Here is a 27,499-nt window from a genome sequence, read left to right as displayed (position 1 = left end):
TCTTGATTTAACTAATAGTGGATAAGGGCAACCACACATCAAAATGGTTTACAAAGCAAATTTATATTTAGAATAATTTTCCACATGATAATATTCTTGAATAACTATAATATTATTTTTAATGGTTACCTAAATAGGTACACACCTCTCTTTAGTCAAATCTATGCTACACATCGATATGAAATTTATGCACAATATTTCTAGAAGAATAATTATTTTTAATTTAGTTCTGATATATACATACATTTTATAAATAATATTTTTGGTATTAAGGGGGAAAATGTGTTTTTGATCCTGATTACATAATGACTTTTGATCAATACTTATTTTCCACACATTTTAATAAAGAAGAAATAATAATAAGGTACTATGGTATAATTAAGAAGGGTATTACATGCAAAGTTGCATAATTTAATATTTATTGGTGGTACAAGGTTATGACAAATATGAAATCATCCAGATAATGGAGCTATAAGGGTATTTTTTATGGAGAATATAATTACTCTGCATTTGTCATTAAAATTTAAAGGCCTTATTTTTATTTTTATTCTTATTTTTACTCTTAATTTTATTTTTCATTTTTAAAATTTTATTCTTACTTTATACTTCTTATTTTTCTATTTTTTCATATTTTAATTCTCATTTGATTTTATTTCAGTTCAATATCTCAATTGAGAAAACACATTAATATTTAATAAAGTAATGTCTAATACAAGAGTATTGCTTCATTAAATATATATTGCTAAGGAAAATAATGTATACATTTTCTGAGTAAACACAACAATTCATTTATTCATTTATTCATTCATTCATTCATACATTCATATATTTATTCATTTTGGTTCAGGAGTATACATTCTTTGATATTATTGGTTTAATAAAGATATAAAAACTTGTTTTTTCAAAATACACTGACACCTATGGGTTGGAAAAGGTAATTACACCTATGACATAAAAATGTTCTATCATATGGAGAACTTGATTGATAATGAATTATTATCTATTATTGTTTATTATTCCAAACATAATTTATTTTAATATTTTGATAATAATTAGATGGATATTACTGATTGCTATGGTACGCTGTGATATTATAGGTTAGGAAAAGCTGCCAGATTTGGTATCAGATTAGGGAATGAAGACTTCAATCAAGACATCGCAATTATGAATTCTATCTTAATAAAGACTTTTAATTTTTATAAATCAAAGAGATTCTCAAAAGTTACAAGAAGAAGCAACTGATATCCGGACGTCTCAGAAGGTAACAGGTGTGAATGCTGAGTGTTATAATAGACTGAGTCCATTACATACAATACAATTCACACCACTGATCACCAGGACGGCAGAGGACGATGATCCTATATGTACTGTGTTGTGTTCAAGTTTCATCACGTTCCAGTGGTTTCTTATCACCTGCAACGCTTCAATGAAAGCTGGTGAACAGGTAATACCTGGCATATGTGTCCTGTATATAAAGGACTGAGTACTGGTTATGGTGCTATATAAAGCAGGGAAGTGTCAAGTTAACCCTTGCTTTACTGACCAAAGACGTCACATCTGTTCCAAAAGTGACACGAGACCAGTGCGGACACACGGAAGATTCCAAAGACGATCCAACGTAAGTCCAGGTGACACTGCACAGATATTAAAGCTACATTTCATCCATGGACTTTGTTTTCTTATCAACTGACACACATGATCTTTCTAATAAAGAGTACAGTTTTGGACAGAACAATAATGAACACAATTATGGACTGTACAATATCTACATGCTGTAATTTATTTCAAAGGAGTTTTCATCTAAAGACTGTGTTATAAAAGAACCAAGAAGAAGACGAGACGACGACCCGATGACATCAGATGATGACGATTGAACCCGCGATTGCTTCAATTTAGATATAGGGAAGTATAATTATACATATTAAATGAATATTAGTCACGGCTTACCATAACATGAATTCACGTCATTATATAACAATAATCCGATATTGATACTATTATTACTATTATTATTATTATGGAAATTTAATGATATTGCCAAGGAAGAAGGAAAGAAAAAATGATTGATAAATGTATCTTCTTTTGAGATTTTTCAGTTAAAGTCCTTTTATGCTCAAAAAAGGGGGAAATGTTAAATGGTTAATTATGGAAATTCATTTGGAATGTTAATCGATAATCATTTTTCTGAGTTCTATGCCTCAGCCATCGTGTCTAGTTGACATGCGCTATTTGTGTGTGTATTTTTGGTTCACTACCATATGTAGAACAGGTGTCCATACGACTGGCTATAAAAGCCCATGGTACAGAAAGGGGGGGCTCTCTTGCTCTGCCCACCCCACAAGACACAGAATCTTCATGCTGAGAAGCAGATGACATGTAGGCCTGGACACATGCTGGACAAAGACATGATTTACCAGCCAGGATCCAAGGAAAGATGGGTGAATCTCAACAATTAAGCTAATTATGGACAAATGGACAATTACATTATAACTAATTATTGTATGTACCTGCTGCAGTCTGATTCTTTTTAATGGACAATCCAAGAATAAATAGATACATTTTTTTATAAGAATATCGTGATATTGATACTTTGAGAAGTCCTTAGTAGAAAAAAAATAACACAAGAAGAGTAATATTTTACAGTCTCCCATGCAAGTACTAACCAGGCCCAACCCTGCTTAGCTTCCAAGATAAGGTGTGTTCAGGGTGGTGTGGCCGTAGGCAGAGACAAGCCTCTCACTTGCTGCATTTCTACTTTGACGTTTGGCTGCCGGCTGCCCTTTCCAGTGCTCAGCAAGACCAGGTCCTTTTGTGCTTTCCATTCTCTTCAATTTTTTTGCTGGCTTCCTTAAAAGGTCTTGTAGACACAACGCCCCACTCAGAGCCGCTGAGCTCACTGATCGGCTGCAGCGCTGTCAACGGAACGTCAGATTCACGGCCAATGCCACAGGCTAGGAGCAGAGGCGAGACTCACCGGTAGACTCGGGTAGGGTGAGTAGAGCGCGGTTAGTTGCTTTCTAATAGCCTGCAGCCAGGGATTAACTTTTAATGAAAGGGAACAATCCCTTTGACTGTCTGCAGCGCGCCACACCTAGGAAGCGCACTCTCACACACAAGCCAGCATGCACACGTGCTTGCACGTGACAACACCCCCTATCTGCCCCTACATCCTCTCCGTCACCATGCGTCAGACACTCCTGCCTGTTTTATGATTTCAGGGCCCTAGCAGGAATCACCCCCCCTCCCCAATTCCTTCCGCACCTTCCTTGCCTTCCTTGCACTGAGGTTAGCTCTTTGTCATCCGTCTGGCTTGGTTACACAAGCTTCTTTGCAGAGAAACATGTTACTTCTGCTGGCCCTCGCTAGGCGGCCGGCATCCAAAACCTTCCCTGGGCACCTGCTGAAAGCCTGGCCCCTTCACGGCCCCGGGTGCTTTTAATGCCATCATTTCCACACGGCGAGCTGCGGAGTCAATAAGCACTCCTAGCCGTGGCAAGGAGCTTGATTTCAGGCCTGCATGAAGGCGGCGGGGTAGCGTACTTAGCTGCCAACTGGCTCAGAGGCCTTGGGGCTTCCATCATCTAAGTTACTTAAGATCGGTGTCCGGCAAGGCGCCGTTCCATGCTAGCCGAGCTGGGCAGTAGGGCAAAACGTCATCAAAATAGTCTACAGCACCCGGTGTTCCCAGGAGGTCTCCCATCCAGGTACTGTCCAAGCCCAGCCCTGCTTTGCTTCCGAGATCAGACGAGATCGGGCGTATCCAAGGTGGTATGGCCAGTAGACGCTGTCTGATCCATCGCCCGGCCAGCCTTTCTCAGGATCGCTTGGTGGCGAGCAATCTGGCCGTGACGGGGCGGGCTCTGAAGGGTCCATGCAAAGGCTGTGCCATCCCTACAGGTGTGGTTTGTTTAGCAGTGATTCACCCGACGCATCAGGTGTCTTCAAAAATGTCTCGGCGCAGGGACTCCTGCAGGCTAAACCCTTCATCGCGGTAATGTGACAGAAAGAGCAAGCTGGACGCATAACTTGGGGACGGAGCGAGACGTCCAGGGGTGAATGAAGGAAGAGGGTGAGATGGTTGCCAGTGACTTTCAGCTGCTCTTTAGGGGGGAGGGTCGTGTTGCCTGCAAAGGTCTTCTGCTTGGGGTTACCGGTGGTTGCCTCCAGCCACGCGGGAGACGCTGGTCCTGGTGAAAAGGAGCCTTGTATTAAAAGTAAAGAAGCAACAATGCTGGAGGCCCACAGTGATCAGAAGGATGCTGGTATTTTGCAGAGATGAAATAGCGCAAGAGAGAAAGCAAATGAAAAAAAGAAAAGAGAATGAATGTGTGCACTTGTGAAAGGGAATGGAAAAAAGGCATAGAAGAGAGTGCCCCCTGCTGGTGGAAGGAAGGAAAAAGCAAAAGCCTACAGCACCTGGCATTCCCAGGCGGTCTCTGTTAAATGGTTAATTATGGAAATTCATTTGGAATGTTAATCGATAATCATTTTTCTGAGTTCTATGCCTCAGCCATCGTGTCTAGTTGACATGCACTATTTGTGTGTGTATTTTTGGTTCACTACCATATGTAGAACAGGTGTCCATATGACTGGCTATAAAAGCCCATGGTACAGAAAGGGGGGGCTTTCTTGCTCTGCCCACCCCACAAGACACAGTATCTTCATGCTGAGAAGCAGATGACACGTAGGCCTGGACACATGCTGGACAAAGACATGATTTACCAGCCAGGATCCAAGGAAAGATGGGTGAATCTCAACAATTAAGCTAATTATGGACAAATGGACAATTACTTTATAACTAATTATTGTATGTACCTGCTGCAATCTGATTCTTTTTAATGGACAATCCAAGAATAAATAGATACATTTTTTTATAAGAATATCGTGATATTGATACTTTGAGAAGTCCTCAGTAGAAAAAAATAATACAGGAAGAGTATTATTTTACAATGGTGAGCCAGCCAGTCCTGTTTTTTTGTTTTTTAAATTAAGTAAGTGAATTTCTTCCGTGAACAAGGGGGGAGTCCTGACGAGCTGAACAGCTGTTGTTCACGTGTCAGTAAATTCACTAGTTTGTCACGAGAAGCAGAAAGGACCTACAGACTGAGGAAAGACAGGAAGCAGAGGTACTAACAAGGAACAGAATCACACAGGAAAAGAATCAGACGAACTGAAGACAGGACGTGCTGATAAAGAGAAGCCAAGGAATCTTAAGGTAAGCAAAATATGGATATAATTTCTTCTTTTGCTAAACAAAGTAATATTAATTTCAAAGTTAATGTAGGAGATGACATAGAAGTTTTGTGGCTCAGTTTATACAAAGAATGTGAATTGCAGAATTTACAGTTAACTTCTAAATTGGTAAATAGAGACAAACAGAAATTGAGAAATATTCTACATTTGGTAGATTTTTTTCATAGTCTTGTGTTAGAGATTTCTAAGCAGGAAAATAGTGTAGAAGTGTCAGACGGTGATACTGATTCTGACTGTAATGTGGAAAATGAACAAGAAGTAAGACATGTGTCTGTAACTGAAGGTGACCTTGGGTCTGACCAAGAGACGGACATACAGAAACCTGACATGGGAGGAGACATGACTGACATACGAGAAACCGATATACTAGGTGATGTGGGAGGAGACGTGAGTGACGTAGGAGGAATGGACGTACAAGAGCCACTAAAAATATCAGAGAATTCTGGAATTACCCAGGCTCAACTCCAAATTAAAATAAGGAAAAATTTGCTGAAATTATACAAAATCATGCCAAAATATGATGTCAAAATCCATGCCTGTAGAAATTCAGAGACATTTGAGAGCTTCTCTGATAAGTTTGATTTATCCAATGAGGAGAGGAATCAATTATTTAAAATATGGATTCCTGTGACCTTGTCCAGACGTTTACATTTAATGCCCTGTGAAAATGACTATCCTAATGGATGGGAAAATGATTCGGACAGATTAAGATATTTGATTTATTGTGTCACAAAGGATTTTCCCAACATAGAAGATCTGCAGAAACTAAGGATTGGTAGGAAGGAATGTACATATACATTCATGTCCATATTTGAACGGTTGTACAAAGCTCTCATCAAAAATGGAAAAGTACAACATATGATAACAACTTTTGTACAAAAATTCAAATTCCTAAATTCAGTTTCCCAAGTTATGGCATCACAAAAAAATTCATTATTTGAATGTGCGCAGATGCTGGATTTTGTTAGAAAACATGAGAATCGTGAAAAGAAAATAAATCAAGCTAAATTTATAAAACCAGGAAAGGTAAAATCTTACCAAAAGCCAATATCAAACTCTCCTAGACTGAGTCATCCCCATAGTGAACTCTATCAAATACACAGAAGATTTCATATATGTTATAAGCCATATCAGCCAGTGCAAAGATCCATCTCTCCACAGAATGAGTTAATTCTCAGTCAGAACTGTGATTCTCTAAAAAGGAAAATGGCTGAAACTGATGGACAGAGACAGGTGAGACGACCAACTCACAGTGACGTCATGGAATGTGGACAGAAGAACAGGCAGTTCTCTGAGGTTTTGAAGGATAGAAAAATGTCTTTCCTAAATAGGGCGTTCCTGGAGATATTTGAGAGAGACAGAAGATTTGGTTTAGGGGGTGGCTAAGGAAAAACTGTAATTATAATGTTGTATCAAAATGTAATACAATGTCTCAATATTTATTTATAATCTTATACAGTAAAATTGTAGTTACATAGTTTCTAATAGTTCATATATATATATATATATATATATGTACACTTGTCTAAGTAGAGATTGCGTATAATTGTATTTATATATACGTTTATAAAATATATATATATATATTAATTAATAAATTAGAACTTCATATATACAAATTTAAGTAGCAATATTTTGAATTACATTAGAATCAACCAATATATGTATAAGATATTTAAATAATTCTGTTTCTGTATGAATTTGATATTTAATTTTATTTTCTTATATTTCCTTAGAGTTTTCATTCCAAAGCAGGATTTGATCAAAGAACTCTAAAATGGATTTATTTCTTTATTCACACAGGAAGTGAAAAAAATGCATGATTTTATGTGTATAACATTTTAAAATAATAACAATATATCTAGTTGAACTATAATATATATGTAATACTTATTAATTCTTTTGTGTTGCTAATATTTTCTGTGCATGAAGTGTTCGTGCAAATTAAAGTAGCTTTACAGCATGACGTGTGACAGCTGCGGCCTTTGAACTTTGAGCTAATAGTATAGGATCCCATTCATTCTATTTTCAACTGATGTAACTTAAGACCGGGCAGCCAGTGAAAAAAGAATCAAAGAGAAGAGTTTTTTCAAGTGTCTGAAATTCCAGTGACTTACTCTCATATTATATAATATGTACTTGGGGAATATTCAAAGAAATATAAAGATATTCAATTGATATGGCAATGCGCATTAATAAATTGGGATACAACAATTTTGGGTTAAATATTTATATATATATATAAAACTTCATATGTGGAATGTTTGAGTTGAACAGATCTGTGAATGTCAGAGTGAAGGTGACAGATGAGTAAATCAGCAGCTGCTAAGTGTGATTGATGTGACAGAGGCCTCGTATGTTTGTATGTTTGAAAAAAAAAAATGCTTCTTTATGTGAAGGTACGAACATATATTTAATTCTGAGGAAATTATAATACATAATTAGGTATTATCTACATATATATATTTCTATATTTCTTTAATAATTGTTATTTCTTGATTTAACTAATAGTGGATAAGGGCAACCACACATCAAAATGGTTTACAAAGCAAATTTATATTTAGAATAATTTTCCACATGATAATATTCTTGAATAACTATAATATTATTTTTAATGGTTACCTAAATAGGTACACACCTCTCTTTAGTCAAATCTATGCTACTCATCGATATGAAATGTATGCACAATATTTCTAGAAGAAGAATTATTTTTAATTTGGTTCTGATATATACATAAATTTTATAAAATAATATTTTTGGTATTAAGGGGGAAAATGTGTTTTTGATCCTGATTACATAATCACTTTTGATCAATACTTATTTTCCACACATTTTAATAAAGAAGAAATAATAATAAGGTACTATGGTATAATTAAGAAAGGTATTACATGCAAAGTTGCATAATTTAATATTTTTTGGTGGTACAAGGTTATGACAAATATGAAATCATCCAGATAATGGAGATATAAGGGTATTTTTTATGGAGAATATAATTACTCTGCATTTGTCATTAAAATTTAAAGGCCTTATTTTTATTTTTATTCTTATTTTTACTCTTAATTTTATTTTTCATTTCTAAAATTTTATTCTTACTTTATATTTCTTATTTTTTTCTTTTTTAATTTTTTAATTCTCATTTGATTTTATTTGAGTTCAATATCTCAATTGAGAAAACACATTAATATTTAATAAAGTAATGTCTAATACAAGAGTATTGCTTCATTAAATATATATTGCTAAGGAAAAAAATGTTTACATTTTCTGAGTAAACACAACAATTCATTCATTCATTTATTCATTCATTCATTCATTCATTCATACATTCATATATTTATTCATTTTGGTTCAGGAGTATACATTCTTTGATATTATTGGTTTAATAAAGATATAAAAACTTGTTTTTTCAAAATACACTGACACCTATGGGTTGGAAAAGGTAATTACACCTATGACATAAAAATGTTCTATCATATGGAGAACTTGATTGATAATGAATTATTATCTATTATTGTTTATTATTCCAAACATAATTTATTTTAATATTTTGATAATAATTAGATGGATATTTCTGATTGCTATGGTACGCTGTGATATTATAGGTTAGGAAAAACTGCCAGATTTGGTATCAGATTAGGGAATGAAGACTTCAATCAAGACATCGCAATTATGAATTCTATCTTAATAAAGACTTTTAATTTTTATAAATCAAAGAGATTCTCAAAAGTTACAAGAAGAAGCAACTGATATCCGGACGTCTCAGAAGGTAACACGTGTGAATGCTGAGTGTTATAATAGACTGTGTCCATTACATACAATACAATTCACACCACTGATCACCAGGACGGCAGAGGATGATGATCCTATATGTACTGTGTTGTGTTCAAGTTTCATCACGTTCTAGTGGTTTCTTATCACCTGCAACGCTTCAATGAAAGCTGGTGAACAGGTAATACCTGGCATATGTGTCTTGTATATAAAGGACTGAGTACTGGTTATGGTGCTATATAAAGCAGGAAAGTGTCAAGTTAACCCTTGCTTTACTGACCAAAGACGTCACATCTATTCCAAAAGTGACACGAGACCAGTGCAGACACACGGAAGATTCCAAAGATGATCCAACGTAAGTCCAGGTGACACTGCACAGATATTAAAGCTACATTTCATCCATGGACTTTGTTTTCTTATCAACTGACACACATGATCTTTCTAATAAAGAGTACAGTTTATGGACTGAACAATAATGAACACAATTATGGACTGTACAATATCTACATGCTGTAATTTATTTCAAAAGAGTTTTCATCTAAAGACTGTGTTATAAAAGAACCAAGAATAAGACGAGACGACGACCCGATGACATCAGATGATGACGATTGAACCCGCGATTGCTTCAATTTAGATATAGGGAAGTATAATTATACATATAAATGAATATTAGTCACGGCTTACCATAACATGAATTCACATCATTATATAACAATAATCCGATATTGATACTATTATTACTATTATTATTATTATGGAAATTTAATGATATTGCCAAGGAAGAAGGAAAGAAAAAATGATTGATGAATGTATCTTCTTTTGAGAAGTTTCAGTTAAAGTCCATTTATTCTCAAAAAAGGGGGAAATGTTAAATGGTTAATTATGGAAATTCATTTGGAATGTTAATCGATAATCATTTTTCTGAGTTCTATGCCTCAGCCATCGTGTCTAGTTGACATGCGCTATTTGTGTGTGTATTTTTGGTTCACTACCATATGTAGAACAGGTGTCCATACGACTGGCTATAAAAGCCCATGGTACAGAAAGGGGGGGCTCTCTTGCTCTGCCCACCCCACAAGACACAGAATCTTCATGCTGAGAAGCAGATGACATGTAGGCCTGGACACATGCTGGACAAAGACATGATTTACCAGCAAGGATCCAAGGAAAGATGGGTGAATCTCAACAATTAAACAATTAAGCTAATTATGGACAAATGGACAATTACTTTATAACTAATTATTGTATGTACCTGCTGCAATCTGATTCTTTTTAATGGACAATCCAAGAATAAATAGACACATTTTTTTATAAGAATATCGTGATATTGATACTTTGAGAAGTCCTCAGTAGAAAAAAATAATACAGGAAGAGTATTATTTTACAGTCTCCCATCCAAGTACTAACCAGGCTCAACCCTGCTTAGCTTCCAAGATCTGATGAGATCCGGTGTGTTCAGGGTGGTGTGGCCGTAGGCAAAGACAAGCCTCTCACTTGCTGCATTTCTACTTTGACGTCTGGCTGCCAGCTGCCCTTTCCAGTGCTCAGCAAGACCAGGTCCTTTTGTGCTTTCCCTTCTCTTCAATTTTTTTGCTGGCTTCCTTAAAAGGTCTTGTAGACACAACGCCCCACTCAGAGCCGTTGAGCTCACTGATCGGCTGCAGCGCTGTCGACGGAACGTCAGCTTCATGGCCAATGCCACAGGCCGGGAGCAGAGGCGAGACTCACCGGTAGACCCGGGTAGGATGAGTAGAGCGCGGTTGGTTGCTTTCTAATAGGCTGCAGCCGGGGATTAAATTTTAATGAAAGGGAACAATCCCTTTGACTGTCTGCAGCGCACCACACCTAGGAAGCGCACTCTCACACACAAGCCAGCATGCACACGTGCTCGCACGTGACAACACCCCCTATCTGCCCCTACAACCTCTCCGTCACCATGCATCAGACTCTCCTGCCTGTTTTTTGATTTCAGGGCCCTAGCAGGAATCACCCCCCCCCTCCCCAATTCCTTCCGCACCTTCCTTGCCTTCCTTGCACTGAGGTTAGCTCTTTGTCAGCCGTCTGGCTTGGTTACACAAGCTTCTTTGCAGAGAAACAGGTTACTTCTGCTGGCCCTCGCTAGGCGGCCGGCATCCAAAACCTTCCCTGGGCACCTGCTGAAAGCCTGGCCCCTTCACGGCCCCGGGTGCTTTTAACGCCATCATTTCCACACGTCGAGCTGCGGAGTCAATAAGCACTCCTAGCCGTAGCAAGGAGCTCGGTGTCAGGCCTGCGTGAAGGCGGAGGGGTAGCGTACTTAGCTGCCAACTGGCTCAGAAGCCTTGGGGCTTCCATCATCTAAGTTACTTAAGGTCGGTGTCCGGCAAGGTGCCGTTCCATGCTAGCCGAGCTGGGCAGTAGGGCAAAAGGTCATCAAAATGGTCTACAGCACCCAGTACTCCCAGGAGGTCTCCCATCCAAGTACTGTCCAAGCCCAGCCCTGCTTTGCTTCTGAGATCAGACGAGATCGGGCATATCCAAGGTGGTATGGCCAGTAGACGCTGCTCGATCCATTGCCCTTCCAGCCTTTCTCAGGATCGCTTGGTGGCGAGCAATCTGGCCGTGACGGGGCGGGCTTCGAAGGGTCCATGCAAAGGCTGTGCCGTCCCTACAGGTGTGGTTTGTTTAGCAGTGATTCACCCGCCGCATCAGGTGTCTTCAAAAATGTTTCGGCGCAGGGTCTCCTGCAGGCTAAACCCTTCATCGCGGTAATGTGACAGAAAGAGCAAGCTGGATCCGTAACCTGGGGGCGGAGCGAGACGTCCAGGGGTGAATGAAGGAAGAGGGTGAGATGGTTGCCAGTGACTTTGAGCTGCTCTTCAGGGGGGAGGGTCGTGTTGCCTGCAAAGGTCTTCTGCTTGGGGTTACCGGTGGTTGCCTCCAGCCACGCGGGAGACGCCGGTCCTGGTCAAAAGGAGCCTAGTATTAAAAGTAAAGAAGCAACAATGCTGGAGGCCCACGGTGATCAGAAGGATGCTGGTATTTTGCAGAGATGAAATAGCGCAAGAGAGAAAGCAAATGAAAAAAAGAAAAGAGAATGTATGTGTGCACTTGTGAAAGGGAATGGAAAAAAGGCACAGAGGAGAGTGCCCCCTGCTGGTGGAAGGAAAGAAAAGGCAAAAGCCTACTGCACCTGGTATTCCTAGGCAGTCTCCCATCCAAGTACTAACCGGGCCTGACCCTGCTTAGCTTCCAAGATCAGATGAGACCAGCCTTGTTCAGGGTGGTGTGGCCTTAGGGACAGACAAGCTTCTCACTTGCTGCTTTTCTACTTTGAAGTCTGGCTGCCGGCTGCCCTTTCTAGAGCTCAGCAAGACCAGGTCCTTTTGTGCTTTCCCTTCTCTTCAATTTTTTTGCTGGCTTCCTTAAAAGGTCTTGTAGACACAACGCCCCACTCAGAGCCGCTGAGTTTACTGATTGGCTGCAGCGCTGTCGACGGAACGTCAGCTTCATAGCCAATTCCACAGGCCGGGAGCAGAGGCGAGACTCACCGTAGACCCGGGTAGGGTGAGTAGAGCACGGTTAGTTGCTTTCTAATAGCCTGCAGCCGGGGATTAACATTTAATGAAAGGGAACAATCCCTTTGACTGTCTGCAGCGCGCCACACCTAGGAAGCGCACTCTCACACACAAGCCAGCATGCACACGTGCTCGCACGTGACAACACCCCCTATCTGCCTCTACAACCTCTCTGTCACCATGCGTCAGACTCTCCTGCCTGTTTTATGATTTCAGGGCCCTAGCAGGAATCACCCCCCCCTCCCCAATTCCTTCCGCACCTTCCTTGCCTTCCTTGCACTGAGGTTAGCTCTTTGTCAGCTGTCTGGCTTGGTTACACAAGCTTCTTTGCAGAGAAACATGTTACTTCTGCTGGCCCTCGCTAGGCGGCCGGCATCCAAAACCTTCCCTGGGCACCTGCTGAAAGCCTGGCCCCTTCATGGCCCCGGGTGCTTTTAACGCCATCATTTCCACATCGCGAGCTGCGGAGTCAATAAGCACTCCTAGCCGTGGCAAGGAGCTCGGTGTCAGGCCTGCGTGAAGGTGGCGGGGTAGCGTACTTAGCTGCCAACTGGCTCAGAGGCCTTGGGGCTTCCATCATCTAAGTTACTTAAGGTCGGTGTCCGGCAAGGCGCCGTTCCATGCTAGCCGAGCTGGGCAGTAGGACAAAACGTCATCAAAATGGTCTACAGCACCCGGTGTTCCCAGGAGGTATCCCATCCAAGTACTGTCCAAGCCCAGCCCTGCTTTGCTTCCGAGATCAGACGAGATCAGGCATATCCAAGGTGGTATGGCCAGTAGACTCTGCTCGATTCATCGCCCGGCCAGCCTTTCTCAGGATCGCTTGGTGGCGAGCAATCTGGCCGTGATGGGGCGGGCTCCGAAGGGTCCATGCAAAGGCTGTGCCGTCCCTACAGGTGTGGTTTGTTTAGCAGTGATTCACCCGCCGCATCAGGTGTCTTCAAAAATGTCTCGGCGCAGGGTCTCCTGCAGGCTAAACCCTTCATCGCGGTAATGTGACAGAAAGAGCAAGCTGGACCCGTAACTTGGGGGCGGAGCGAGACATCCAGGGGTGAATGAAAGAAGAGGGTGAGATGGTTGCCAGTGATTTTGAGCTGCTCTTCAGGGTTGAGGGTCGTGTTGCCTGCAAAGGTCTTCTGCTTGGGGTTACCGGTGGTTGCCTCCAGCCACGCGGGAGACGCTGGTCCTGGTGAAAAGGAGCCTAGTATTAAAAGTAAAGAAGCAACAATGCTGGAGGCCCATGGTGATCAGAAGGATGCTGGTATTTTGCAGAGATGAAATAGCGCAAGAGAGAAAGCAAATGAAAAAAAGAAAAGAGAATGAATGTGTGCACTTGTGAAAGGGAATGGAAAAAAGGCATAGAAGAGAGTGCCCCCTGCTGGTGGAAGGAAGGAAAAAACAAAAGCCTGCAGCACCTTGTATTCCCAGGCAGTCTCCCATCCAAGTACTAACCAGACCCAACCCTGCTAAGATTCCAAGATCAGGCAAGATTGGGCGCATTCAGGGTGCTGTGGCTGTAGGCGCCAGCCAAGCCTCTCACTTGCTGCTTTTCTACTTTGAAGTCTGGCTGCCGGCTGCCCTTTCCAGTGCTCAGCAAGACCAGGTCCTTTTGTGCTTTCTCTTCTCTTCTATTTTTTTGCTGGCTTCCTTAAAAGGTCTTGTAGACACAACGCCCCACTCAGAGCCGCTGAGCTCACTGATCGGCTGCAGCGCTGTCGACGGAACGTCAGCCTTACGGCCAATGCCACAGGCTGAGAGCAGAGGCGAGACTCACCGGTAGACCCGGGTAGGGTGAGTAGAGCGCGGTTAGTTGCTTTCTAATAGCCTGCAGCCGGGGATTAACTTTTAATGAAAGGGAACAATCCCTTTGACTGTCTGCAGCGCGCCACACCTAGGAAGCGCTATCTCACACACAAGCCAGCATACACACATGCTCGCATGTGACAACACCCCCTATCTGCCCCTACATCCTCTCCGTCACCATGCGTCAGACTCTCCTGCCTGTTTTATGATTTCAGGGCCCTAGCAGGAATCACCCCCCCCTCCCCAATTCCTTCCTTGCCTTCCTTGCCTTCCTTGCACTGAGGTTAGCTCTTTGTCAGCCGTCTGGCTTGGTTACACAAGCTTCTTTGCAGAGAAACATGTTACTTCTGCTGGCCCTCGCTAGGCGGCCGGCATCCAAAACCTTCCCTGGGCACCTGCTGAAAGCCTGGCCCCTTCACGGCCCCGGGTGCTTTTAACGCCATAATTTCCACACGGCGAGCCAATTGTGCTTAATGACACGGAGTCAATAAGCACTCCTAGCCGTGGCAAGGAGCTCGGTGTTCGGCCTGCGTGAAGGCGGCGGGGTAGCGTACTTAGCTGCCAACTGGCTCAGAGGCCTTGGGCTTCCATCATCTAAGTTACTTAAGGTCGGTGTCCGGCAAGGCGCCGTTCCATGCTAGCCGAGCTGGGCAGTAGGGCAAAACGTCATCAAAATGGTCTACAGCACCCGGTGTTCCCAGGAGGTCTCCCATCCAAGTACTGTCCAAGCCCAGCCCTGCTTTGCTTCTGAGATCAGATGAGATCAGGCATTTCCAAGGTGGTATAGCCAGTAGATGCTGCTCGATCCATCGCCCGGCCAGCCTTTCTCAGGATCGCTTGGTGGCGAGCAATCTGGCCGTGACGGGGCGGGCTCCGAAGGGTCCATGCAAAGGCTGTGCCATCCCTACAGGTGTGGTTTGTTTAGCAGTGATTCACCCGCTGCATCAGGTGTCTTCAAAAATGTCTCGGCGCAGGGTCTCCTGCAGGCTAAACCCTTCATCGCGGTAATGTGACAGAAAGAGCAAGCTGGACCTGTAACTTGGGGGCGGAGCGAGACGTCCAGGGGTGAATGAAGGAAGAGGGTGAGATGGTTGCCAGTGACTTTAAGCTGCTCTTCAGGGGGGAGGGTCGTGTTGCCTGCAAAGGTCTTCTGCTTGGGGTTACCAGTGGTTGCCTCCAGCCACCCGGGAGACGCTGATCCTGGTGAAAAGGAGCCTAGTATTAAAAGTAAAGAAGCAACAATGCTGGAGGCCCACGGTGATCAGAAGGATGCTGGTATTTTGCAGAGATGAAATAGCGCAAGAGAGAAAGCAAATGAAAAAAAGAAAAGAGAATGAATGTATGCACTTGTGAAAGGGAATGGAAAAAAGGCATAGAAGAGAGTGCCCCCTGCTGGTGGAAGGAATGAAAAAGCAAAAGCCTACAGCACCTGGTATTCCCAGGCAGTCTCCCATCCAAGTACTAAGCAGGCCCAACCCTGGTTAGCTTCTGAGATCAAACAAGATCAGGCTTGTTCAGGGTAGTGTGGCCATAGGCAGTGACAAGCCTCTCACTTGCTGCTTTTCAACTTTGAAGTCTGGCTGCCGGCTGCCCTTTCCAGTGCTCAGCAAGACCAGGTCCTTTTGTGCTTTCCCTTCTCTTCAATTTTTTTGCTGGCTTCCTTAAAAGGTCTTGTAGACACAACGCCCCACTCAGAGCCGCTGAGCTCACTGATCGGCTGCAGCGCTGTCGACGGAACGTCAGCTTCACGGCCAATGCCACAGGCCGGGAGCAGAGGCGAGACTCACCGGTAGACCCGGGTAGGGTGAGTAGAGCGCGGTTAGTTGCTTTCTAATAGCCTGCATCCAGGGATTAACTTTTAATGAAAGGGAACAATCCCTTTGACTGTCTGCAGCGCCTCACACCTAGGATGCGCACTCTCACACACAAGCCAGCATGCACACGTGCTCGCACGTGACAACACCCCCTATCTGCCCCTACAACCTCTCCGTCACCATGCGTCAGACTCTCCTGCCTGTTTTATGATTTCAGGGCCCTAGCAGGAATCACCCCCCCCTCCCCAATTCCTTCCACACCTTCCTTGCCTTCCTTGAACTGAGGTTAGCTCTTTGTCAGCCGTCTGGCTTGGTTACACAAGCTTCTTTGCAGAGAAACATGTTACTTCTGCTGGCCCTCGCTAGGCGGCCGGCATCCAAAGCCTTCCCTGGGCACCTGCTGAAAGCCTGGCCCCTTCACGGCACCGGGTGCTTTTAACGCCATCATTTCCACACGGCGAGCTGCAGAGTCAATAAGCACTCCTAGCCGTGGCAAGGAGCTCGGTGTCAGGCCTGCGTGAAGGCGGCAGGGTAGCGTACTTAGCTGCCAACTGGCTCAGAGGCCTTGGGGCTTCCATCATCTAAGTTACTTAAGGTCGGTGTCCGGTAAGGCGCCGTTCCATGCTAGCCGAGCTGGGCAGTAGGGCAAAACGTCGTCAAAATGTTCTACAGCACCCGGTGTTCCCAGGAGGTATCCCATCCAAGAACTGTCCGAGCCCAGCCATGCTTTGCTTCCGAGATCAGACGAGATCAGGCGTATCCAAGGTGGTATGGCCAGTAGACGCTGCTTGATCCATCACCCGGCCAGCCTTTGTCAGGATCGCTTGGTGGCGACCAATCTGGCCGTGACGGGGCGGGCTCCGAAGGGTCCATGCAAAGGCTGTGCCGTCCCTACAGGTGTGGTTTATTTAGCAGTGATTCACCCGCCGCATCAGGTGTCTTCAAAAATGGCTCGGCGCAGGGTCTCCTGCAGGCTAAACCCTTCATCGCGGTAATGTGACAGAAAGAGCAAGCTGGTCCCGTAACTTGGGGGCTGAGCGAGACGTCCAGGGGTGAATGAAGGAAGAGGGTGAGATGGTTGCCAGTGACTTTGAGCTGCTCTTCAGGGGGGAGGGTCGTGTTGCCTGCAAAGGCCTTCTGCTTGGGGTTACCGATGGTTGCCTCCAGCCACCCGGGAGACGCTGGTCCTGGTGAAAAGGAGCCTAGTATTAAAAGTAAAGAAGCAACAATGCTGGAGGCCCACGGTGATCAGAAGGATGCTGGTATTTTGCAGAGATGAAATAGCGCAAGAGAGAAAGCAGATGAAAAAAAGAAAAGAGAATGAATGTGTGCCCTTGTGAAAGGGAATGGAAAAAAGACATAGAAGAGAGTGCCCCCTGCTGGTGGAAGGAAGGAAAAAGCAAAAGCCTACAGCACCTGGCATTCCCAGGCGGTCTCTGTTAAATGGTTAATTATGGAAATTCATTTGGAATGTTAATCGATAATCATTTTTCTGAGTTCTATGCCTCAGCCATCGTGTCTAGTTGACATGCGCTATTTGTGTGTGTATTTTTGGTTCACTACCATATGTAGAACAGGTGTCCATACGACTGGCTATAAAAGCCCATGGTACAGAAAGGGGGGGCTCTCTTGCTCTGCCCACCCCACAAGACACAGAATCTTCATGCTGAGAAGCAGATGACATGTAGGCCTGGACACATGCTGGACAAAGACATGATTTACCAGCCAGGATCCAAGGAAAGATGGGTGAATCTCAACAATTAAGCTAATTATGGACAAATGGACAATTACTTTATAACTAATTATTGTATGTACCTGCTGCAATCTGATTCTTTTTAATGGACAATCCAAGAATAAATAGATACATTTTTAATAAGAATATCGTGATATTGATACTTTGAGAAGTCCTCAGTAGAAAAAAATAATACAGGAAGAGTATTATTTTACAATGGTGAGCCAGCCAGTCCTGTTTTTTTGTTTTTTAAATTAAGTAAGTGAATTTCTTCCGTGAACAAGGGGGGAGTCCTGACGAGCTGAACAGCTGTTGTTCACGTGTCAGTAAATTCACTAGTTTGTCACGAGAAGCAGAAAGGACCTACAGACTGAGGAAAGACAGGAAGCAGAGGTACTAACAAGGAACAGAATCACACAGGAAAAGTATCAGATGAACTGAAGACAGGACGTGTTGATAAAGAGAAGCCAAGGAATCTTAAGGTGAGCAAAATATGGATATAATTTCTTCTTTTGCTAAACAAAGTAATATTAATTTCAAAGGTAATGTAGGAGATGACATAGAAGTTTTGTGTCTCAGTTTATACAAAGAATGTGAATTGCAGAATTTACAGTTAACTTCTAAATTGGTAAATAGAGACAAACAGAAATTGAGAAATATTCTACATTTGGTAGATTTTTTTCATAGTCTTGTGTTAGAGATTTCTAAGCAGGAAAATAGTGTAGAAGTGTCAGACGGTGATACTGATTCTGACTGTAATGTGGAAAATGAACAAGAAGTAAGACACGTGTCTGTAACTGAAGGTGACCTTGGGTCTGACCAAGAGACGGACATACAGAAACCTGACATGGGAGGAGACATGACTGACATACGAGAAACCGACATACTAGGTGATGTGGGAGGAGACGTGAGTGACGTAGGAGGAACGGACGTACAAGAGCCACTAAAAATATCAGAGAATTCTGGAATTACCCAGGCTCAACTCCAAATTAAAATGAGGAAAAATTTGCTGAAATTATACAAAATCATGCCAAAATATGATGTCAAAATCCATGCCTGTAGAAATTCAGAGACATTTGATAGCTTCTCTGATAAGTTTGATTTATCCAATGAGGAGAGGAATCAATTATTTAAAATATGGATTCCTGTGACATTGTCCAGACGTTTACATTTAATGCCCTGTGAAAATGACTCTCCTAATGGATGGGAAAATGATTCGGACAGATTAAGATATTTGATTTATTGTGTCACAAAGGATTTTCCCAACATAGAAGATCTGCAGAAACTAAGGTTTGGTAGGAAGGAATGTACATATACATGCATGTCCATATTTGAATGGTTGTACAAAGCTCTCATCAAAAATTGAAAAGTACAACATATGATAACAACTTTTGTACAAAAATTCAAATTCCTAAATTCAGTTTCCCAAGTTATGGCATCACAAAAAAATTCATTATTTGAATGTGCGCAGATGCTGGATTTTGTTAGAAAACATGAGAATCGTGAAAAGAAAATAAATCAAGCTAAATTTATAAAACCAGGAAAGGTAAAATCTTACCAAAAGCCAATATCAAACTCTCCTAGACTGAGTCATCCCCATAGTGAACTCTATCAAATACGCAGAAGATTTCATATATGTTATAAGCCATATCAGCCAGTGCAAAGATCCATCTCTCCACAGAATGAGTTAATTCTCAGTCAGAACTGTGATTCTCTAAAAAGGAAAATGGCTGAAACTGATGGACAGAGACAGGTGAGACGACCAACTCACTGTGACGTAATGTAATGTGGACAGAAGAACAGGCAGTTCTCTGAGGTTTTGAAGGATAGAAAAATGTCTTTCCTAAATAGGGCGTTCCTGGAGATATTTGAGAGAGACAGAAGATTTGGTTTAGGGAGTGGCTAAGGAAAAACTGTAATTATAATGTTGTATCAAAATGTAATACAATGTCTCAATATTTATTTAAAATCTCATACAGTAACATTGTAGTTACATAGTTTCTAATAGTTCATATATATATATATATATATATATATACACTTGTCTAAGTAGAGATTGCGTATAATTGTATTTATATATACGTTTATAAAATATATATATATATACAGTGCCTACAAGTAGTATTCAACCCCCTGCAGATTTAGCTGGTTTGATAAGATGCAAATAAGTTAGAGCCTTCAAACTGCAAACGAGAGTAGGTTTTATGAACAGAAGCATAAATCTTACAAACCAAAAAGTTATGTTGCTCATTTGAATTTTATTAAATTTTAAACATAAAAGTGTGGGTCAATTATTATTCAACCCCTATGTTTAATATTTTGTGGAATAACCCTTGTTTGCAATTACAGCTAATAATCGTCTTTTATAAGACCTGATCAGGCCGGCACAGGTCTGTGGAGTTATCTTGGCCCACTCCTCCATTCAGATCTTCTCCAAGTTATCTAGGTTCATTGGGTGTCTCATGTGGACTTTATTCTTGAGCTCCTTCCACAAGTTTTCAATTGGGTTAAGGTCAGGAGACTGACTAGGCCACTCCAATACCTTGACATTTTCCCTCTTGAACCAGGTCTTGGTTTTCTTGGCTGTGTGCTTTGGGTCGTTGTCTTGTTGGAAGATGAAATTATGATCCATCTTAAGATCCTTGATGGAGGAGCGGAGGTTCTTGGCCAAAATCTCCAGGTAGGCCGTGCTATCCATCTTCCCATGGATGCGGACCAGATGGCCAGGCCCCTTGGCAGAGAAACAGCCCCACAGCATGATGCTGCCACCACCATGCTTGACTGTAGGGATGGTATTCTTGGGGTCGTATGCAGTGCCATCCAGTCTCCAAACGTCACGTGTGTGGTTGGCACCAAAGATCTCGATCTTGGTCTCATCAGACCATAGAACCTTGAACCAGTCTGTCTCAGAGTCCTCCAAGTGATCATGAGCAAACTGTAGACGAGCCTTGACATGATGCTTTGAAAGTAAAGGTACCTTACGGGCTCGTCTGGAACGGAGACCATTGCGGTGGAGTACGTTACTTATGGTATTGACTGAAACCAATGTCCCCACTGCCATGAGATCTTCCCGGAGCTCCTTCCTTGTTGTCCTTGGGTTAGCCTTGACTCTTCGGACAAGCCTGGCCTCGGCACGGGAGGACACTTTCAAAGGCTGTCCAGGCCGTGGAAGGCTAACAGTAGTTCCATAAGCCTTCCACTTACGGATGATGCTCCCAACAGTGGAGACAGGTAGGCCCAACTCCTTGGAAAGGGTTTTGTACCCCTTGCCAGCCTTGTGACCCTCCACGATCTTGTCTCTGATGGCCTTGGAATGCTCTTTTGTCTTTCCCATGTTGACCATGTCTGAGTGCTGTTCACAAGTTTGGGGAGGGTCTTAAATAGTCAGAAAAGGCTGGCAAAAGAGATCTTTAATCCACACATGTGAAGCTCATTATTCTTGGTGCCTGAACTACTTCTTAATACTTTAGGGGGACCAAACAGAATTCTTGTGGTTTGAGGGGTTGAATAATAAATGACACTCTGAATTAATTTTTAACGTTTTAAAAAAACAAAAAAACAAAAAAAAAGTTGCTGCAGTGCATTTCCCACTTCCAGGCTGATCTACAGTACAAATGTCACAATGCCAAGTTAATTCCGCATGTGTCAACCACCTAAATCTGCAGGGGGTTGAATACTACTTGTAGGCACTGTATATATTAATTAATAAATTAGAACTTCATATATATAAATTTAAGTAGCAATATTTTGAATTACATTAGAACCAACCAATATATGTATAAGATATTTAAATAATTCTGTTTCTGTATGAATTTGATATTTAATTTTATTTTCTTATATTTCCTTAGAGTTTTCATTCCAAAGCAGGATTTGATCAAAGAACTCTAAAATTGATTTATTTCTTTATTCACACAGGAAGTGAAAAAATTGCATGATTTTATGTGTATAACATTTTAAAATAATAACAATATATCTAGTTGAACTATAATATATATGTAATACTTATTAATTCTTTTGTGTTGCTAATATTTTCTGTGCATGAAGTGTTCGTGCAAATTAAAGTAGCTTTACAGCATGACGTGTGACAGCTGCGGCCTTTGAACTTTGAGCTAATAGTATAGGATCCCATTCATTCTATTTTCAACTGATGTAACTTAAGACCGGGCAGCCAGTGAAAAAAGAATCTAAGACAAGAGTTTTTTCAAGTGTCTGAAATTCCAGTGACTTACTCTCATATTATATAATATGTACTTGGGGAATATTCAAAGAAATATAAAGATATTCAATTGATATGGCAATGCGCATTAATAAATTGGGATACAACAATTTTGGGTTAAATATATATATATATATCTAAAACTTCATATGTGGAATGTTTGAGTTGAACAGATCTGTGAATGTCAGAGTGAAGGTGACAGATGAGTAAATCAGCAGCTGCTAAGTGTGATTGATGTGACAGAGGCCTCGTATGTTTGTATGTTTGAAAAAAAAAATGGTTCTTTATGTGAAGGTACAAAAATATATTTAATTCTGAGGAAATTATAATACATAATTAGGTATTATCTACATATGTATATTTCTATATTTCTTTAATAATTATTATTTCTTGATTTAACTAATAGTGGATAAGGGCAACCACACATCAAAATGGTTTACAAAGCAAATTTATATTTAGAATAATTTTCCACATGATAATATCCTTGAATAACTATAATATTATTTTTAATGGTTACCTAAATAGGCACACACCTCTCTTTAGTCAAATCTATGCTACTCATCGATATGAAATTTATGCACAATATTTCTAGAAGAAGAATTATTTTTAATTTGGTTCTGATATATACATAAATTTTATAAAATAATATTTTTTGGTATTAAGGGGGAAAATGTGTTTTTGATCCTGATTACATAATCACTTTTGATCAATACTTATTTTCCACACATTTTAATAAAGAAGAAATAATAATAAGGTACTATGGTATAATTAAGAAGGGTATTACATGCAAAGTTGCATAATTTAATATTTTTTGGTGGTACAAGGTTATGACAAATATGAAATCATCCAGATAATGGAGATATAAGGGTATTTTTTATGGAGAATATAATTACTCTGCATTTGTCATTAAAATTTAAAGGCCTTATATTTATTTTTATTCTTATTTTTACTCTTAATTTTATTTTTCATTTTTAAAATTTTATTCTTACTTTATACTTCTTATTTTTCTATTTTTTCATTTTTTAATTCTCATTTGATTTTATTTGAGTTCAATATCTCAATTGAGAAAACACATTAATATTTAATAAAGTAATGTCTAATACAAGAGTATTGCTTCATTAAATATATATTGCTAAGGAAAAAAATGTTTACATTTTCTGAGTAAACACAACAATTCATTTATTCATTCATTTATTCATTCATTCATTCATTCATTCATACATTCATATATTTATTCATTTTGGTTCAGGAGTATACATTCTTTGATATTATTGGTTTAATAAAGATATAAAAACTTGTTTTTTCAAAATACACTGACACCTATGGGTTGGAAAAGGTAATTACACCTATGACATAAAAATGTTCTATCATATGGAGAACTTGATTGATAATGAATTATTATCTATTATTGTTTATTATTCCAAACATAATTTATTTTAATATTTTGATAATAATTAGATGGATATTACTGATTGCTATGGTACGCTGTGATATTATAGGTTAGGAAAAACTGCCAGATTTGGTATCAGATTAGGGAATGAAGACTTCAATCAAGACATCGCAATTATGAATTCTATCTTAATAAAGACTTTTAATTTTTATAAATCAAAGAGATTCTCAAAAGTTACAGGAAGAAGCAACTGATATCCGGACGTCTCAGAAGGTAACAGGTGTGAATGCTGAGTGTTATAATAGACTGTGTCCATTACATACAATACAATTCACACCACTGATCACCAGGACGGCAGAGGACGATGATCCTATATGTACTGTGTTGTGTTCAAGTTTCATCACGTTCCACTGGTTTCTTATCATCTGCAACGCTTCAATGAAAGCTGGTGAACAGGTAATACCTGGCATATGTGTCCTGTATATAAAGGACTGAGTACTGGTTATGGTGCTATATAAAGCAGGAAAGTGTCAAGTTAACCCTTGCTTTACTGACCAAAGACTTCACATCTGTTCCAAAAGTGACACGAGACCAGTGCGGACACACGGAAGATTCCAAAGACGTAAGTCCAGGTGACACTGCACAGATATTAAAGCTACATTTCATCCATGGACTTTGTTTTCTTATCAACTGACACACATGATCTTTCTAATAAAGAGTACAGTTTATGGACTGAACAATAATGAACACAATTATGGACTGTACAATATCTACATGCTGTAATTTATTTCAAAGGAGTTTTCATCTAAAGACTGTGTTATAAAAGAACCAAGAAGAAGACGAGACGACGACCCGATGACTTCAGATGATGACGATTGAACCCGCGATTGCTTCAATTTAGATATAGGGAAGTATAATTATACATATTAAATGAATATTAGTCGCGGCTTACCATAACATCAATTCACATCATTATATAACAATAATCCGATATTGATACTATTATTACTATTATTATTATTATGGAAATTTAATGATATTGCCAAGGAAGAAGGAAAGAAAAAATGATTGATGAATGTATCTTCTTTTGAGAATTTTCAGTTAAAGTCCTTTTATTCTCAAAAAAGGGGGAAATGTTAAATGGTTAATTATGGAAATTCATTTGGAATGTTAATCGATAATCATTTTTCTGAGTTCTATGCCTCAGCCATCGTGTCTAGTTGACATGCGCTAGTTGTGTGTGTATTTTTGGTTCACTACTGATAGGAAAATTAGTATACCATATCAATTAATCCCTTTTAATATAACCCTTTAACACTCCTATAAACCAATGTAGTAAAATATGCTGCTTAAACAACTAAATTATAATAAGATTAATCAATAATCTCTAAGCAAAGATGTAAAGTTTACCCAAGCCACTGTGGAATTTGCAGGGGTTGCTTATCTTAGTCAAAATGCCCTTTTGAGGTCAGGTTGATCTAGGGAAAGCACATTGACCAACAAAACAGGTACATTGCATCAAGTAATTATATAAGTACATAGGTAAGTATTTTATGTAATCGCCTGATTACTAATGATTCGATGCTAGTTGTTTATATTGTAAGATGATTGGTTATGTTATAATCTTCCTATGTCCCACCTACTATGTACAACCCACAATTTATACTATAAGAATTGTGCCCCAATACAATGGAGGCAGTTCTGTTCTAATATTGATCAGAGCTCTTGTGGCTACAATAAAACTTTCTTTAATCTGCAGAGATAGTGTGTGCACTCATCCTTTGGGAGACTGAGACGTTATTCCATATCAGTTGGTGCCGAAACCCGGGACCTCACGCCGCTACTTTGGACGGGAGAATTGCAAGCTGTATGCTGGCTGGACAGGTGGATCACTACTACAAAAGCGCGCTGCAGGTGAGAATTCCCTGTTGTTTGGGTGGTCATCCACTTTGGGCTGTCAGTAACTTCTTGTTCCTGTCCAGTAGCGTCTGAGGTATTTATTTTAGCCTTTATTTTATCCACTCTCCCAAAGGGTATATAGTAAATGTACGTAAGGTATTAGAGTTTATTTCAATGTTATAAAGTTTTACTGTCATGTAAATATTGCTGATATTTCTGGTCTGTTTCCTGAGAGAGCTGTGTAATATACTATTGTTTACCTAATCAATATATCACTCACACTCACTGCCAGTTTCTCCTGTTCAGTGAACGTTTCACAAGCACAAGCTAATGAGACGGGACAGTGGTATTAATATTGCACAGCACTCTGAGCAAACATATTGGAATAACCAGATAAAAATTACAAATAGACATACGGTTATTGTCATTAATTGTTTGAACTAATAACTTAGTTTAGAAAAATAAGTTTGAAAAGTGATAAGAAACTTAGTATCATTCATATATATATATATATTTACACTGAATATTGTTAACTCATAAGTTGGTCTGACGAGACCCACATTTATTTCCTGTAATAAAATAACTCCAAAGAGGAAATGGGGAATGTCCATAGCAATTGTGCTAAACCCGGCAAAACCCCACAGAAGGAAATTAAATGTGTACAATACTCAGAAGGGAGTCCAATGATTTATATGATTGATACATATGGGCAACCAGCATTCAATATATGGACTAGATGGAGATCTGTTTTGCCTGATCTACCAATCGAAGGCACATTAGATATTACTCTATTAAAGACTATATCACCTTGCTGTATCAGTGAGGAAGAACAGAAAATGTACTGTTCTTGGTTAGAAGTAGCTGCATCTACCACTAATCCAGTATCCGTGACTCCTCTTATGCCTCTTGCCCCACCATCATATTATTCTAGTAAACCAAAATTATTAAATATGATGGATTGTGATGATGAACAAATGATAGCCTGCATGGCCCAGAGCCTGATAGACCAAGCCCGGGCTGCCAGAGTTGCACAAGCAGCTCAGCCTTATGCATCCGTAACCACACCTTCCCCATTGCAAGCTTCTGCCCCAATAGGTCCCGATGCACCTTTATCCATGATCACAGATACTGGTTTTATAAAAACAAGCCCATCATCATCTGGTGCTAGTATAGATGAGAAGGTGCATGAAGGAACACTTGCTAGGACCACTGTAGTAAGAGAAGAATTATACCCAAATAGGGAATTGGAAGAATATTCTGACAAAACACCAATAATAGATAAAAATTATACCAATGTAAGCACAGATAACATTATAACTGAAGGTAGAAGGCGCCTACAAAGCAATCCCCCTGCTCAAATGTACCCCATGCAAGAAATCACAGGCCCAGGTAACCAGTCATGGAAGATGAGAAAACCTTACACTTGCACTGATTTGTTTGAGATAAATAAGCAAGTGGGTGAATATAGGAAAAATCCCAGAAGATCTTGGGAAATGTTAGATAAGATCTTTCATACACATCAACTATATGGTCAAGATATTCTACAAATCTTGCATACTGAATTTACACCTGCAGAGGTTGTAGAATTACTTAAAAATACTCAATATACTGGACCTAATCCAGAGTTCAAAATTGATGAGGTACAAAATCAGTGGGATAAAATTCGTCACAATTATAAGGAAATGTTTAAGCAAACCCCTGATTGGAATACTATAAGCAATATACAACAAGGGTCAACTGAATCAGTAAGAGAGTATTATCACAGATTCAGTCAGTTGGTGAAAGATCAGAGTGGTGAAAAAAGTCTATTTGAAGTTCCTGAAGTAGCTATAATTCTTATCCAAACATTTGTTGATGGGTTAACTAAGGTGTTAAAAAGCAGATTAACCACTCAGATGCCTCATTGGAAAACTTTAACTATGGATAGTGTGTTAGCTGATTTATATCATCACGAGAAAAATCTAGAGGGGGCACAAAAGAAAAAGGAAGAAAGATTAATGCAGTTACAAATATCTGCTACAGAGAGAACTCTGAAAACCACAGGCACTGCTAACAAGGATGACAACTCAA

The 27,499-nt window shown here is 40.2% G+C and overlaps 1 non-coding gene and 6 pseudogenes across 1 annotated transcript; all 7 read right to left on the bottom strand.

Moving 5' to 3' along the window:
* Positions 1-3,663: 3,663 nt before the first annotated feature.
* Positions 3,664-3,783, bottom strand: LOC141266868 (5S ribosomal RNA). Its single transcript, XR_012320889.1, has one exon. It is a non-coding gene; the product is annotated as a 5S ribosomal RNA (ribosomal RNA).
* A 7,654-nt stretch (positions 3,784-11,437) lies between these two features.
* Positions 11,438-11,557, bottom strand: LOC141268248 (5S ribosomal RNA; annotated as a pseudogene).
* A 1,680-nt stretch (positions 11,558-13,237) lies between these two features.
* LOC141267652 (5S ribosomal RNA) lies at positions 13,238-13,357 on the bottom strand (annotated as a pseudogene).
* A 621-nt stretch (positions 13,358-13,978) lies between these two features.
* On the bottom strand, positions 13,979-14,097 carry LOC141270343 (5S ribosomal RNA; annotated as a pseudogene).
* Positions 14,098-15,054: 957 nt separating this feature from the next.
* On the bottom strand, positions 15,055-15,174 carry LOC141267389 (5S ribosomal RNA; annotated as a pseudogene).
* Positions 15,175-15,795: 621 nt separating this feature from the next.
* LOC141268292 (5S ribosomal RNA) lies at positions 15,796-15,914 on the bottom strand (annotated as a pseudogene).
* A 941-nt stretch (positions 15,915-16,855) lies between these two features.
* LOC141269011 (5S ribosomal RNA) lies at positions 16,856-16,975 on the bottom strand (annotated as a pseudogene).
* Positions 16,976-27,499: the final 10,524 nt, after the last annotated feature.

The sequence above is a fragment of the Phyllobates terribilis genome, unplaced genomic scaffold (assembly GCF_046119375.1).
Source record: "Phyllobates terribilis strain yellow unplaced genomic scaffold, ASM4611937v1 Scaffold_4__5_contigs__length_816908805, whole genome shotgun sequence".
Taxonomy (NCBI): Eukaryota; Metazoa; Chordata; class Amphibia; order Anura; family Dendrobatidae; genus Phyllobates; species Phyllobates terribilis.
The sequence above is the reverse complement of the archived record's forward strand: the minus strand, read 5'-3'. Positions and strand labels throughout refer to the sequence as shown.